The sequence below is a fragment of the Pteropus alecto genome, unplaced genomic scaffold, assembly GCF_000325575.1.
Source record: "Pteropus alecto unplaced genomic scaffold, ASM32557v1 scaffold95, whole genome shotgun sequence".
In the NCBI taxonomy this organism is placed as follows: Eukaryota; Metazoa; Chordata; class Mammalia; order Chiroptera; family Pteropodidae; genus Pteropus; species Pteropus alecto.
The window spans coordinates 5,018,196-5,022,475 of NW_006441071.1; the positions used below are offsets into that span (position 1 = coordinate 5,018,196).

General features: G+C 35.8%; 1 protein-coding gene across 11 annotated transcripts in view; it reads left to right on the top strand.

Annotated features, from left to right (window-relative positions):
* ZDHHC21 (zinc finger DHHC-type containing 21) overlaps positions 1-4,280 on the top strand; it is a 63,498-nt gene that overhangs the window by 35,517 nt on the left and 23,701 nt on the right. The gene's annotated exons all lie outside the window — the stretch shown is intronic.

The window sequence follows — 4,280 nt, forward strand, 5'->3', positions numbered from 1 at the left end:
TAGGGAAAAAAGTTTAAGAATACCCTATTATTCAACAGTTATCAATTCTGTATATCAATATATGCCTGTGTCTTTAGTGATTAATGGAACACCGAAACCTTATCAATTTTGACCTTGCCCTGCAATACCAGGTCTACTGGATATCTGTCCTCATTAAATTTATTTATATAGCTAGTTAGTTAGTAATATTATAGCATTTAGCATAAAAAAATTAGCAGTTTTTATTTTTCTTTAAGAATATTTCAGTCACTTTGAGTTTCAGTGGTGTAACCATGGTAGCAATTTTACTGTCTCACCCAGCTTTTACTAAACACTATAGCACTGTATTAAATGAAAAATGTAGCAAGAAAATACATTATCTTATTTTCTTATTGAATTGTTCCAACTTTTCTAGAGTTTTTTACTGCTAAAATATTGGAAGGCAGGCAGAATGATTTTTTTGAAATATTTTACCCTCAGCCATGAACCTGGCAGTCAGGTGTTTGTTAGTAAAATTTGCTCCCTAAGAAAGCTGCATTTATATCTGTATCAAAATTTAATGTATAGTTCTGAACACTCAATTATAGCCATTAGGTATAAATAGTGATTTGTTTTTTTCATTTAAATTCATTTTTTAAAATTTCCATTAGAATTTAACAAGACTGAAAAAGTGCGTTTTACCTGGGGGCTGGAAGTGAGGATGTACATAATAGTTCTGTAACCTCTTTTCCTGTATTTTAATGTAATGATAAAACTTAAACTAAGGCCCATCCTAAAAAGTGCTGATAACTATATAGGTATAATAGGATTTTATTTTATGCAAGAATAATTGCTATATGAACCTGACCTCAGTATGTGAAATTGGTTATTTAACCATTTTGAAAATGAAAATTTATATACTTCATATATCTCTGTTGTAATCTAAACTATTTCCATTTTTGAAAAACATAGGAAATAAATCTCTTCTAGTAGTACAGTGGGTGGGGTGGGGGAGGAGACTTTGCCCTCCAGGGGACATTGGTAATGTCTGGATACATTTTTGGTTGTCACAACTTGGGGAATGCTGCTGGCATCTAGTGGTAGGGGCCAGGGATGCTGCTAAATAATCTTCAATGCAAAGGACAGTCTCCAAAACAAAGAATGATCCAGTCCAAGATATCAATAGTAGTGAGGGTGAGAAACACCTTCAGTAAGAGGAAGATCCCAAAGTACTTCACATATTGTTTTCAGACTGGTTTCATAAAAACACAAAACTACTTATAAATAGTAGTTAATAAATAAAAATTACTTTCTGCTGATATAAAAACTAAAATTATATGTAAAATTATATTTGTAAAACATAGTCGTTTATTTTTTAATATTATGAAGAGCACTCAGTCATTCAACAAATATTCAAGTGCCTGCTGTGTGCAGTGGTCCCTGTTCTAGGATCCGAGGATGCAGCAGTGAACAAAACATAGTTTCTGAATTAAGGAGCTTACATTCTAATGGGGAGAGATAGGCAATAAACAAATATATGGTTTTTAAGGTAAATATTTGATTTATAATAAAGCCGGGTATATGATAGAAAGGAATAATTGATGATATAGTCAAGGAAGACCTTTTCATAGTGACACTTGATAGAGACCTAGAGCTCAAGCAAGTCACACATATGGAGAAGAGCATTCCAGAGAGAGAAAAGAACCAATGCCAGAACCCTGAGGTGGGAGCATGCTTGACATTTTCAAGGAACAGTAAGGAGGCCTGTGTATCTTGAATGAGTTAGAGAGTAGTAGGAGACTATTTGAGGTAATTGGAGAGGAGACTGTTTTGTTTGGTTATTTTGTGGTCCAGACTTTGGAAGTCACCGGAGGGTTCCAAACTCATTTATATTTTAGAAAGAAAAATGACTGCTAGGAAGATTAAACTGAGAGACAAGGATATCAGCAGTAAGACCAATTACTAGACTATTAAATTATAGTCCAGACATTATGGGAGTTGTAGAAGTGCTGAGGAGTGGCCTATTAAAGTTTGAAGAGCTAATAGGATTTGGATGTGGCGTATGAAATAGAAAGTGACAAGCTGAGGATTATTCCAAGGTTTAATTGTCTGAACAACTGGAAGATCAGAGGTACCATTTGCTAGAATGGAGAAGCCTGGAGGAAAAGTAGGTTTTAGGGAGAAGTTTAAGTTTTGGTTTTATACATGTTTACTTTAAGATACCTATTCAACATCAAAGACATTTAAACTAGACAGATATAGGAATCTGGATTTCAGAGGAGTGGTCTGAAATATGTATACACACATATATTTAGGAGCTTTTTGCTGTGAACAAATCCAACAAAAGGCACTGAAGAGAAAAAGGAGACTTGGTAACAGTTTGCAAACTGAGGAGACGAGCCTCTGGTAGAAACCCAGAGTGTGTTTGGCCAAGACAAATGAGAGGCCCTTTTTTTTATAGAAAACGTCTTAACCATAGTTCCCATATCAGTCCATTTTATGTAAATGAGATTTCCAAATTGTACAGTTTGGATTGGTCGGTGTGAGTGCAAATAAGGGTACATTTTGTACAGTTCCGATTCGTTGGGAGAGTCACAGTCTTTTGATTGGGTGATAGCATGGCAATGACAAAATAAAGAACTTCGCTCTAGTGGTTGACTCAAGCAGCATAAATAGGCAGAGCCTAGTGTGGGAAACTAAGAGTTCATCTTGTGGTTCTTCCATCATACAGAATATGTAAGAGGTTCCTTCAGTAAACCACTACATTTTGAATTTAGGCCCAGTTAACCATAGATTGTCTACGTCCATCTCAATAGATAAATTCTCTTTTGGGGTTTACATTAGATAACTTTTTTCTCAGGGTCTACACAGCATAAAAATGGTATTTGTAGTCATGTGACCTGGTAGGAGATTTTCTAGGAAGTAAGTGTAGATAGAGAAGAAAAGAGGTCTGAAGGCCAAGCCCCTTCAGATTTTAAATTTTAGAAGTCAGAAAGTTGTAGAAGAACCAAAAAAGTGACTAAGAAGGAGCAGCCAGTGAAATGGGGAAAACAATAAGAGAGTCAGGAAAGTCGATAGTATATTGAAAGAGAAATTATAACAATGTACCATGGAATATAAACAAGTAGGGAGTCAAATGAAAGTATTGGGGGAGGCAGTGATGAACAGCGAAACAGTTGGATCAACAGATTGTCAGTCCCATTGAGGTAGAGAATTTGTTAGCGTTTTTGGCCCACCGGGAGTTAGCTTGAAAGACAGGAGATGTGTGCTTGAATTTGCAATTATGTTATGGGTACGGTAATGGGAAATGATAAATGGGAAATGATTATAGGATATAATCATAGAATTTAGATTGAGATTAGGATAGAAAACAAGATTATTAGAAGAAATGAGTTTGAAGTTTTTCACAGACCAATATTAGAAGGATTATTTGCCAGATCATAAGTAACCAAATCTGACTCTTGGTTTGTTTTCATTCAGCTATATCAGGAGGTGATGCCCCCACTACTCCTTAGTTTTGTAACATTTTAAAATTTTAAATGATATAATTCCAAAAGATTATCAGATAGAACTGTTCTTTCATGTAAGTACCCCCTCTTCTGTTAGTTTGAGTGACACATGTCTGCGTGCATGTTGCCTTTGTGTTTCTTTTTCCGTGTTTATCTCTGCTAATACAAGTGTGTAACAGTCTTTGTAGGTAGTAATCTCTGTCTCTTCAGGTGTTGGGGGAGGAGACTCTGCTCTTTTGTCTAGCTTTCTTCCTTAATTTTCATTCACTCGATAAACACTTACTGTGGCACCTGCTGTGTGATAGAGATAGCGCACTCTAGGTTCCAGGGACAAAACAGGTAAAAGTCTCCATCTTTAAGAAACTTATATACTGCTGAAAGACAGTACGTAAAGAGAGAAAGAGAGAGAGAAAGTGTGTGTGTGTGTGTGTGTGTGTGTGTGTGTGTATGTGTGTGTGTATGGTACTATGGAAAAATAAAATAGGCCAAGAAGCTATGGAATGCTGGGATTTTCTGTAGTTTGGAAAAATGACTAAATGGGCCCTGGTAAAAATAAGCAAATGGGTCTCTGATAAGGTGATATTGAAGCATAGACATGAAGAAGTGTGTGTGTGTGTGTGTGTGTGTGTGTGTGTGTGTATGTGTGTGTGTATGGTACTATGGAAAAATAAAATAGGCCAAGAAGCTATGGAATGCTGGGATTTTCTGTAGTTTGGAAAAATGACTAAATGGGCCCTGGTAAAAATAAGCAAATGGGTCTCTGATAAGGTGATATTGAAGCATAGACATGAAGAAAGTGAGGCTAAACATGTG